We start from the raw sequence: 11,979 nt of genomic DNA, 5'->3' as shown, positions 1-11,979 counted from the left end.
ACAAACTACAAAGAAAAAAAGAGTAAAATAAAAGTCTCTAAAAATGCTATCACTGAGAAAAGCATGGGTCTGTGGGTTAAAAAAAAGAAAGAAATAGTTTTGAAGTGTATGCAATATTTACATTTTACTTCTACAATAGACATTTTTTCATGGCATTAGATGTTTTGTACAACTTCACCTTAAAATGCTGTGTGGAATTCTATTGTATGGATATATAATAATGTAACTAACTGAACATATGGTTGTTTACAATTTTCTCACTATTATAAGCAATACTGCTCTGAAGATTCCTGTGCACAGATACAGTTAAAATCTTAGAATGAATTCTGGAAGTGGGATCACTTGGACAAAGATTGGTAATGCTTGCCAAAGTGCTTCTGGCAATGAATTAACCTTGCAACAATAAATATTATCACTAAAAACAATCTGTCCATTTGTTATTGCTTTTCTTTAAATAGTATCTTGCTAGGTTTTTAAAATTCTGCATTTCTTTGGTTACCAATGATACCCAAATTTTAAAATGTATTCATCTTCTATTTTACCTTCTTCTTATGTGAAATGCCTATCCATGTACTTCATTACTTTTATATTTGAGCGCTTTTTTTTTTTTTTTTTTTTTTTTTGAGACAGAGTCTCGCTTTGTTGCCCAGACTAGAGTGATTGCCGGGGCGTCAGCCTAGCTCACAGCAACCTCAAACTCCTGGGCTCGAGTGATCCTTCTGCCTCAGCCTCCCGGGTAGCTGGGACTACAGGCATGCGCCACCATGCCCGGCTAATTTTTTTTTATATATATATCAGTTGGCCAATTAATTTCTTTCTATTTATAGTAGAGACGGGGTCTCGCTCTTGCTCAGGCTGGTTTTGAACTCCTGACCTTGAGCAATCCGCCCGCCTCGGCCTCCCACGAGCTAGGATTACAGGCGTGAGCCACAGCGCCCGGCCTTTGAGCGCTTTTTTAATCACTTATTTTTGTGGGCTCCTTGCGTAGTACTCCTTTGTTATATATGTAGCAGTATTTTTAGCAGTCTTTTTCTTTTGATTTGTAAATTTTGATGTTTTTGCCAAAACATTAAAATTACCTTTTTTACCAAAGCCACCCAAATTAAATTACCTTTAATATTTTTGTAATTTAATCTGCTGCCTTTGGCACCAAACATAGAAATTTTCATTCTACCCAAAGATTGTAAAAAAATATTAACTGTTATTCTCTAGGACTTCCAGATTTTAATTTTAACATTTGAGAACATAATATCTCTGGGATCTGTTTGGGGGCATTGCTTGAGGTAGGAATATACACACACAGAGACACCTGCATAGAAGGATGTATATCATATATTTTAAATTTTCCCCTTAGACAATTAGTCATTTGTCAAAACACCGTTTATTAAATAACTTCTCCTTTCCCCACTGATTTGAAATACCACTTTGTTCACATTTTTCATTTTTCTTCCTAGTTGTGTCTGTTTATGGGCCTTTTGTACTATTGCTCTGCTCATTCCTGTACCAATTTCACACTATTTTAATGATGATGACTTTATATTACTTTTTAAAAATGCATAGGACAAATATCTACCATTGATTTTCATATTCTAAAATTTCTTAGCAAATCTCACAGTTTCTTCCAAATAAATTTAAATGTCATCTTGACGTACACTTTTATAGCTAAGGATCACAATTCGTCCAACCTAATGGGAGATTGTTCTTTCACAACATGCTTAAAATTGCAATAATGTTGATAGGTAGAAAGAAACAAGGTTGTAAATTATGGAACAGGATACTAGAGACAGCTGGAGACTGTTTTCTCCAGTGCCTAACTCTAGGATAGAGTCATTTGGATGAAGAAGGACGTGAAAATAAGGCATTGGACTCATCCTTCGTTGGTCATAAAATTTTGTTGATTTTCCCCACAATATTCCTGAAATCGTGACCTACGTGATTCAGTCCCCAAATCATGCTGTATTTAAAATAGTGTGGTTTGTGAACCAAGAAAACTATTTCAACTCAAAAATCATGAGCTACAGGGGATGGACATGCTAGAAGCCCTGACTCAGGTGGGGCAAAGGCAATATACATAACTTAAACATTAGTACCCCCATAATATGCTGAAAAATTTTTTTTTAAATCATGAGATATAAGTTATGTCCATATAGCATTCAAGGTGCAGCTAACATTCACTTGATTACATTATGGCTTCTCCATTCTCTTCAGACCTTGGCATCTTCTCTTTTACTGAGAACTGACATCAGAGTGTCTTTTGGTGTACACTGTCTTTTATTGTCGAGGACTGTGTATGTGTGTGTGCGTGTGTATTTGATGCTATAAGTATCCAATCTCTCCATAGCAGATTGCAAGCACCCTACCCGTTCAGTGTCCCCTCGAAGACAAGTTTATCATCAACATGTATCCTCTGAGGGTCATTTACAATCCTGTGATTCCATATTTTTGTTTCGTTTCCCCCAGGATTATGGTACCTATTTAATTGTAGTCATAATTCCATCATAGTCTGGCATTGGCCTTTCATTATTGTAATGTTTGACTTAAAATATTATAGCTTTTATAATTAATCAACACAGACTGCATTGTGTTGGTATAGGCCATGTAGAAGTCTTTAATGTGGAGACATTTTAAAAAAGATTTCTGAGGGAAAAAATTGTGGAATAAAGCAGGATCACAGAATCTCCCTTCCAAACAACAAAACTAGGAAAAGTGAATAAATTTGGACTCTAAGATTAGATAAAGAGTGAATTATAAGAGGGGAACAAGATGTTATTGGGACACAACATGACATTGTACAGCTTCTCATTCTTCCCCAGGCATAGCCAGTGAGGCATAAAGAGGATGAGCTTAAAAGTGTGTACAGCAGGCTAAGTAAGGGTATTTATTGATAGCTGTGGAAAAAGCCAAGGGAAATTCCTCAAGACCACCTAAAATTAACTTAAAACCTTGACTGTCATGGAAGGCTGCCGGTACTTACCATCTTATAGGGCGCTGCATGTCTTGAGGTGTAAAGCCAAAGCCCATAGATGGATAACCTCTGGCTAACTGGACTGGCCATAGGACAGGACATTTGACAATCACAAAAGACACTAAAAAACAAGGTTTCCCAGCAAGAACTGCACCAGCCCAGATTAAGCTTACTCTCTTTCTCTTCCTTCATCTTTTTGTCATTATGCCGCAGAAAAAAGTGGACTGAAAGAATAAAACTATCCTCAAACATTAGCTCATACGGGAAAGAACAAATAGGTCCCAGAGAGGTTAAGTGGGAATAGAGTTAGGCACACCCACACAACATTACAGAAGGCAGAGTGTTTGACTAAGCTAAGTTAAACATAAACAAGATGAAAAGACTAAATTTATCATTTTAACCACTTGTAAGTGTACAGTTCTGTGACATTGGGTATATTCACATTATTGTTACAACCATTGCCATTTTCCATCTCCAGAAATTTTTCATCACTCCAAACTGAAACTCTGTATCCAGTCAACAATAACTTCCCAGTTTCCCCTCTTCCAGCCCTTAGTAACCACTATTGTACTTTTTGTCTGTATGGATTTGACTATTCTAGATCCCTCATATAAATGGAATCATATAGCATTTGTCCTTTTCGATCTGGTTGATTTCACCTAGTATAATGTCTTCAAGGTTCATTCATGTTGTAGCATGTATCAATTTCATTTCTTTTTAAGAATGAATAATATTCCATTGTATGTATATACCACATTTTGTTTACCCATTTGTTTATCCTTTTGTTGATGGACATTTGGGGTTATTTCTGCCTTTTGGTTACTATGAACATTGATGTACAAATATCTGTTCAAGTCTCTGCTTTCAATTCTTTTAGGTACAGATCTAGAAGTGGAATTGTTGGAGCAAATGGTAATTCTATATTTAATTTTTTGAGAAACTGCCACATTGTTTTTCGAAGCAGCTGCATCATTTTACATTACCACCAGCAATGCACAAGTGTTCTAAATTCTCCATTTCCTCACCAACACTTTATATTAATATATATACTTTTTACATATATGTATTTTTATATACATAAAATGGCCATTCTGATGGTTGTGAGGTAGTATCTTATTGTGGTTTTAATTTGCATTTTCCAGTACTTAGTGATATTGAGCATCTTTTCATGTGTTTATTGGAGAAATATTCTTTGGAGAAATGTTTATTTTTGAATTGAATTTCCTTTTTTGTTGTTGTTGTTGAGTTGTAGCTCTTTATGTATTCTGGATTTTAATCCCTGATAAAATTTATGATTTGCAAGCATTTTCTCCATTCTGTGGGTTGCCCTTTCATCCTGCTGATTGTATTCTTTGATGCACAAAAGTTTTTAATCTTGATGAAGTCTAATTGATCTATTTCTTCTTTTTTAGCCTGTACTTTTGGTGTCATATCTTAAAATCATCGCCAAACTCAACGTCATGAAGTTTTTCCTCTATGTTTTCTTCTAAGGGTTTTATAGTTTTAGCTTTATGTGTAGGTATTTGATTTATTTTGAGTTGATTCTTATAGATGATGCAATGTAAGGGCCCAACTTCATTCTTTTGCACATGGAGTTATGACTTTTTAATAAATGTAATGATCTGGCAGTTCAGCCCCTGACACTGAAAGCTCACCCAGGAGAAAGTGCAGTGAGAATCTATTAATGCCTGCCCTGACGTACCACTGTAATACAGTGAAACAGAGCGGCCGAAGAGCCAGTCTTCCCACTGCTCCCACTCGTGACTTCCTGAAGGCTGCTGCAGACTGGTACAAGAGCTGCTTTTTTTTTTTAAACATCTAGAGGCACCTGTTCTTTGAAGTGGGTGTCAGCTGCAGATGTAACACCCATCATCACATGACATCTGTTTTTAGTTAGTGGAAAATGCTGCAATGCTTTACTTACTTGCCTCCCTGCTTAAAAATCCACAAGCTTCAAAACCTTCCACAAGGGATAATTATTTTTTTCTCAAATAATTCTTTCCCTTTTTTTTTTATTTCAGAAGACATCTTTTTGGTATTTAAACATACTGTTTTTGATCTTCCCTATTTTAAGTGGAAATAAGCATAATGGCACATTTAAAAACAGCATCTTACATGCCAGTTGTCAGACTGGAAACATCAAAAATTCTTGGTGGCCTCCCACCTGGAAAGCCAAATGAATGGTCAATTGAAAAGACACCAGCAGCAAATAGGGCACATACCACAAAAATAGAATATTACAGGTCATTTATGATGACAAATATGACTTTTTTGTTAAGTATTCCATCAGAGATTTTCTAGTTAGTACCAATTGTATTTTTTTCTCTGAACAAAGCAAACTATAAACTAAGAATACATATCACATCCATCCAAAAATGCTTCCATGATTCACACTAAGTTATTAGCATCATGAAATATTACTACATCATTTATTTCTGCTTCCAATATGGCTGTAATGATCTGTAACAAGTTGCCAGCACTCTTACTAAAGCAGACTGTAAGAAGACTCCAAGAATTCACTAGTGACCCAGCTCTATAAAACCTAATTCTCTCATACTAAATCCTTAATATTCTACTCCTCTTCCTGAAGTTCTTGACACTTCCTAAATGGTAATGAGAAACTATGGTGTGCACTTAGGGTTGTCTACATAATTTGTGAATCCCAGTACAAAATGAAAATATAGGCATCCTTATTCAAAAATTATTAAGAATTTCAAGATGGTAACAGCAGAGCACTAGACAAAATACAGGGTCGTTCTGAGTGTTGGGCTGTGTGCAACTGCACAGGTTTCACACCCATGAAGTCAGCACTGTGTGTATTTGTTCTGTGTTCAGCCTAGTAGATTTCTAGGACTCAACGGCAGATACTGATTCTCAGATGCTGCCAAGAATTCATTTTCATTTTCACCCATCTTGTTTCCTCCCAATTGGTGGTAGCTCCTTCTCCTTGTTGCTCAGCCAACTTTTGGCCTGCTGTGAAACTATGCCATGACTGTCCCCTATCCAGTCTTTTTCTACATGTGTACCTGGAATCTACTGTGAATAATTCATCCAACAATAACAAATATTTATTGTCTTGGTTCAGATTGCCCAAAACAGACCCTGTGATAAGAATCTGAGGTTACGGAGCTTACTTAAGAGGTACAAGCTAGTGGGGGAGTAGGGAAACCATGCAGGGAGGAGAAGGCAGCCAACAAATGGTGTATTAGTAAAACAGCTACCAAAGTCTCAAAATAACTCCCCTCCTGCCCTAGTGCCCTAGTACCCTACTCTCCTCCCACACCACTGTAGCAAGGAAACTGTAGTATTTATGCATCAAATGATAAGAATCATCCATTGAGGGCTGCTCTGTGGCAGGGGTGGGTGTAAATCCTCAAGCCTGATGCATAGTGTAGGTAGAATGGCCTTCTACAGTTTCTGGAAAGTGTCCTTGAGCTTGGAGATTCAGAAACTGGCAGTTTGACGTTGGCCAGAGCATATCTAAATGGTATAATCCAAAAAATCTGGGAGGTACGGACAGCATTGGCTATGTTTGAGTAACTACTTTGTCCCAGGAACTGTTCTAAGTGCTAGGAATATAGGCCATAAGCAAAAACCATGCTCGTGAACTTTACATTCTGGTTCAGGGAGACAAACAATAAGCATATAATATATAACAAAAGATAGTAAGTTCTATGAAAAATAAAGGTGGTTACAGGAGTAGTAGGAAATGGGAACCAGTTTAGGAAGGGTGGTTGGGGAAAGTGTCTTTGTAAGGTGACATTTGAGCAGAGAACTGAGTAAGTGAAGGAGGGAGCCTGGTAGATATCTGGGGGACAGAGAGATCCAGGCAGAGGGAAAAGTCAGTGCAAAGGCCCCAAGATAAGAGTGTGCCAGCATGTGCAGAAAAGAGCAGTGAAGTTAATATTGCTGGCTAGATTATAGAGAGAAAGGTAAAAAATGGCAGAAGGTGGAGTCAAAATAATGAGTAGGAGTAGGATTCTGTCAGGCCTTGTAGACCACAATAAGAACTTGTTGTGTTGTCTTATCGTGGGGTGTTATGTTGTCAGATAGAAAGAAAGTGAAGTCTTTCGAGCAGAGAAGTGATTTGATCTGTGGTGTCACCAATCAAAATTGGGCAGTTGCCATATTGTTTCTATTCCTCATGCTAAAACACCAAAAATAGTAAAGCAAACACATGATCACCCATCCATTCACCCATAAATTGAGAAAGCCGTTTAGAGTTGAATAATTCCGGCTCCCCACCCCCACTGCCATCTGGGACAAGCTGTGGTGGGATTGTGGCAGCTGAGAGACAGCTCGTATGAAGAAGCACAAGGCAGAGCAAGGAAGAAAGAGATGTTGGCCAACCCAATGATCACCACCCTTCATTTTTCCTTCTTCTTTCCTTTTCTGTTCTTTTCTTTGAATCTCTACCATAAAGAGCTACACATAGTTCTTTATACTAGAAGGTGGCACTACAGTTCTTGACACACAGAAGCTATTTGATAAACATTAGTGGATTATAAAAAACTGATGTTAATTTATGCCAAGTAACTGATATAGGGTTAAAAAAAGAGACTAGTGATGATGGAAAATGGAAGTTAACATAAGCAGCAGAATATGCACAGACTGGACCAAAAACAATCACACAGGGGACTTACTTGTGCCTGGGATTCTAAGACCATAGGGGACCAAGGGCAGGGGTCACCATGGTGAGTGAGTTTATTTCCCCTGTGCTAGAAGGTGAGACTCTTGTGATTGCTGAAAAAGAGGGTGGGGATTGAGGAGACAGAGTTGCAGTTCCTCCCAGTACATTGGAATGTGTCTGTAGAGTGTTGCAAGAAGCACTTCTGTCAGGAGAACTACATCCAGGCAACCTAAGATTTATTTGGTGCAGAAAGGAAGACATGGAAAAACTCACGTCAATCCTCTGTTCTATCTATGAGAAGACAGCAGAAAAATTTAAAGTGCATGCCCTTGAGAAGATTGTTTTCCTGTTCTTTTATCCTTCCACTAAAGGCAGGAAAGCAGAGGAGTCATCTCTACATCTCTGAAAGAGAGCGTTCACGGTGGCAGTGACAGGGGCAGTTTTGTCCATAGCAAATATGGGTGTGAGGGGCAGCAGTTTTGACGAAGGGAAGGGAGAAGCCCCAAAAAGCTTCATGGTCATGCCAGTCCTTGGACACTGGGCAGCTACCACCACAGGAGTCTAATGACAGGCAGCCGAAGGACCTCAGCTGGCCATTCCAAGGCTTAGGGTAGAGTCCTTTGGGCAGGTGGGTAGCCAGGACAGCAGCAGTGAGGGTGGAGGGAGGCCTTGTCTAACTATTGTCTAGGATTTGTAAAGGGAGGTATTTGGGGAACAGCACTTTCCTTGGTAATTTGCAAATGTGGGGTTAAGAGAACATTATCTTCTGTCCAGAATAAGTAAGGAGTTACATTTGGATTGAGTTAACAAGCCTTGCCAGGTAGGAGAACAATCCTTCTGCATTTAGGAGCCAACTACTTATCAAGTTAACAGAAGGAACAATGATGTTTCTTTGGAAGCTCCTCAGAATCTTCTTTTACCACCAAAAAGTGTACATGCGTACTCTCGTCATGAAAAAATATTCAACAGAATCTTCTCTGTTCTTTAAACTTACTTTTCTTAATCTTATTCAGAACTGCAAACTTGGTTGTATTTTTTTCTGGGTTGTAATCCATCTGGTTTTGCTAACTTTAGCAAACTTTCTGTTTTGTACAGAAAGCAGTCCAATATGCCTAGTTCTCAAATTGAGATCCTAATTGAAGATCAAACCGAAGATCACTCCTTGGGTAAGATGGCAAGAATAATTTCTTATTTAGAAATTGCAAACACACATAGACTATGAATTTATAACACACATAGACTATGAATAGTCTTCCCCTGCACAGCTATATACCTCTATTCTCATAGATAACATAGATACAGTACTAAAACAGGGGGAGAAATAGGGAGAGAAATCACAATTAAATCAATGTGATTTGACAGCTTTGGTAGACAGTAGAATTTCTACTAGTAACAATAAAATCCTGACTGGTAATACATTTTACAGAACACTGATAATTATTTAATAGAGGAATATCATTTCTGAAGCTGCCCTGCCTAAGTTATTTGGGTGTATAAACAACAACCTATCTATATCACAGGAATTCAGAATTTTTCATTTATTTTCATTCTTACAGATAAAACGCTAAATTATTTTACTGCTATAACAAAGATCTCCATTTCTCTCCCCCAATAAGTTCTAAAAGAAAAAAGAAACTTAACAGAAAGATAGAGGAGGAAAAATCCTCAAATATTTAAACTTCATAAAAATATTCAAACTTCATTAAAAATAACCTTCCTCATAAAAGCCAACTTGCCTCTAAGTTTATCTCATCATTATTTTTAAAAGATCTCAAATAGCAATAAAACATTTTCCTTCCAACAAATAGTAGGAACAATAAATAAGAATCTTTATATAACGCAAACATAAGCAGCGGTTGTTTAATAACGTACTGAAAATTCTACCTCAAATTTGCAATCATTAAGCTCACTGTCTCCCCAGGCTTGGAATGACTAATTTGTTGGGAATAAAGAGAGGGGATCAGAAAAAAATCTTTGATTTCCCCACCAAACAGTGTACATGTCATCAGAAAGACAAGAAAGTGAGAAAACGGGGTAAACATTAACTAAACTACATACTGCTCTAGCATAGGGACTGTGTCTCATTCAACTGTTCTTTGCAGATTCTTCTCCAGTGCTGAGCTAATGGCTTATGGAACAGCAGATCCTCATTCTCAAAGGATAACCGTCCTGGAAAAATCTCACTTAGAGTGAATCTATTTAAAATAGGGAACAAGATAGCACGTACAGAGTAAACAAAAGGTTCCATTATCTTATTTTGAAAAATGTAACCCAAACATAGAAAACTAGGTACTTCATCTTCTATTTTATAGAATATAGGTTAAAATTATAGCTATTCGATAATTACTAGAACAAAGAATGAACCAAATGTTTTTCCTGTTTAAAGTAATTTTTCTGACAAAGATGCAAGCTAGAAGGATATGATACCATTCACTAGCTATTTGAGTTTTGCAAAATGATCATAATAAGAGTCTTTAAAAATTATTCAAAACTTGGCTGGGTGTGGTGGGTCATGCCTGTAATCCTAGCACTCTGGGAGGCTGAGGCGGGTGGATAGTTCAAGGTCAAGGTCAGGAGTTCGAAACCAGCCTGAGCAAGAGCGGAGACCCAGTCGCTACTAAAAAATAGAAAGAAATTAATTGGCCAACTAAAAATACATATAGAAAAAATTAGCCGGGCATGGTGGCGCATGCCTGTAGTCCCAGCTACTCCGGAGGCTGAGGCAGGAGGATCGCTTGAGGCCAGGAGTTTGAGGTTAGGCTGATGCCATGGCACTCTAGCCAGGGCAACAGAGTGAAACTAAAAAAAATAATAAAAATAAAAAATAAATTATTCAAAACTTTATTTTTCAAAGTGATCTCTTAATACAATGATATGTAAATAAGTCTCTCTGAGATGTATATTATCTTATCATTCTTATTGATTATTTCTTCTTTGGTTATTAATTGCTGTAATTCTACCAGATCCTCATTTGTCAATCTATGTATATAAATTGGCATTGTTTTTCCATCATCACTGCCATTAATTCTGTTGACTTTATTGTAAGGTTTTCAACTTCACTTCATAATCTATATACATTGTATTTGATTCATATTATTAGATGTTTATAACATCTAAGTAGAGATTAAGAAACTCACCACAAAAAATGTTGAAGTGATGCAGATCTATGCTGTTGAGGCAGCACTCAATAAAAAAAATGCCTGTTAAATTAATGAATGACAACAAGCAAATATGGAATAAATACTCAAGTACACATAATACAGCACACATAAATTATACTAGGTAATGGAAGTTGATATCTATGGACTAAGTTGTGAAAATTTTCAAGACTTAAAATTGAAGTTGTTGGAAAGTTTTTTTATGTTGAAACTTCATCACCACCATGAAACAAAACTCAAAATATGCTGAAATTATTATATTTATGGGCCTAAGGATAGAGAGTTGCTTTCTTGTAGCTTTTCTACAGATTGTATCTCTTAGTCTTAGAATCAGTAGCATTTAGCCAAACAAATACTTTACTTCTATTATAGCTATTTTCATCCAATAAATAGCCCATTGTCTCTTCACTCTGAAAAAGATAGACCGTTAGGATCTTTCTGAATATTTTAATGTCCCAGCAGGAGAGCAGTCTGGGCCAGCCTACTGGCTTAACTACAATAACCATTTACTCATCTCTGTTTCTCAGAAAGCATTCAGGCTGTTTAGAAATGGATCAGATCATTTGTGTGCTAGCCATGGGCACTCAAGCTACATGAAGCATGCATAAAGAATCAAATTAAATCCTAGAGATCTGATCTTAAAAGAACACAATGTGCTGTACCTATAAGCAATCTGATTCTTTGCAAGATAAACAATGTATTAGAGAACCTACCCTAAGGAGAAGCTCCTGGTTAGACCTGAGACTAGAGCATAGCAAAAGATAACTTATACGATGAGCAAAAGTTATCACCTTTTCTGAACTTATTTATATTGTCAATGTAACCCCACTCTGGGCATTGCAAGAAGGAGAAAGTAAAGGATCTCTATTTATTGAGGGCCAATTATGAGTCAGTTTCTTAACATAGCTCATTTAAAATAATTAACTAAACAAGTCAGAGATCATCCGACTTCTGCTTTCTAGCTTGCTTGTCTCACATATTAGCCCCATTTCATCTGAAATTTGGGTATGTCTTTGTGTGTATGGATTGAAGTAGGATGCACCATCTTACTCTTTCCAAATTATTTACTCAATCTCCCAATAACATTTATTACCTTTCTGCCTTAGATTTAAATTACCATATTCATCATATTTATATGCAAATTCGGTTGACTTCTGGGCTACCTATTCTGTTCTATTGATCTTCATATACACTTCAACACCCATAGCATACTAATTTCATTAGTA

The sequence above is a fragment of the Microcebus murinus genome, chromosome 5 (genome assembly GCF_040939455.1).
Source record: "Microcebus murinus isolate Inina chromosome 5, M.murinus_Inina_mat1.0, whole genome shotgun sequence".
In the NCBI taxonomy this organism is placed as follows: Eukaryota; Metazoa; Chordata; class Mammalia; order Primates; family Cheirogaleidae; genus Microcebus; species Microcebus murinus.
This window is presented reverse-complemented; position numbering follows the sequence as displayed.